The sequence below is a fragment of the Gavialis gangeticus genome, unplaced genomic scaffold, assembly GCF_001723915.1.
Source record: "Gavialis gangeticus isolate Ggan-Ray unplaced genomic scaffold, GavGan_comp1, whole genome shotgun sequence".
NCBI lineage: Eukaryota > Metazoa > Chordata > Crocodylia > Gavialidae > Gavialis > Gavialis gangeticus.
Genome location: NW_017729024.1, coordinates 14,478,247 through 14,478,672, shown reverse-complemented (window position 1 = coordinate 14,478,672; position 426 = coordinate 14,478,247). Strand labels below are relative to the sequence as shown.

Genomic DNA, 426 nt, shown 5'->3' with positions numbered 1-426 from the left:
TCCCTGCTGGCCCCTCCTGGATGTGTGCCAGAATAATTTTCTCGAACAGCTTGCCCAGGATCGAGGTAAGGCTGACTGGCCTGTAGTTCCCCGGGTCCTCTTTCCTCCCCTTTTTGAAGATGGGAACCACGTTGGCCCTCTTCCAATCCTCCGGCACCTCTCCAGAGCACCACGAGTGTTCATAAAGCCGCAGGCAGATGCCTACTAATTCACTGTATTCGGCCCAGCCCAGGGCTGCCCCTGCTATGCTTGCATGCAGCTGAGCCCTGCTCACTCCTTCAGGGGCAGCATGCACGGTGCTCCCACCCTTGCCTGCAGGACAGCTTTGATGACCCCAGCTCTGCAGGTAGGTAAGTGGCAGTGAAGGGTGGTAGGAGAAGGAGCAATGGGGGAGGGTGGGAAGCGGTGGTGAAGAGCTGTGGCAGG

The 426-nt window shown here is 58.7% G+C and overlaps 1 protein-coding gene across 13 annotated transcripts in view; it reads right to left on the bottom strand.

Moving 5' to 3' along the window:
- Nucleotides 1-426, bottom strand: part of MEF2C (myocyte enhancer factor 2C) — a 161,736-nt gene that overhangs the window by 32,373 nt on the left and 128,937 nt on the right. The window lies entirely within an intron of this gene.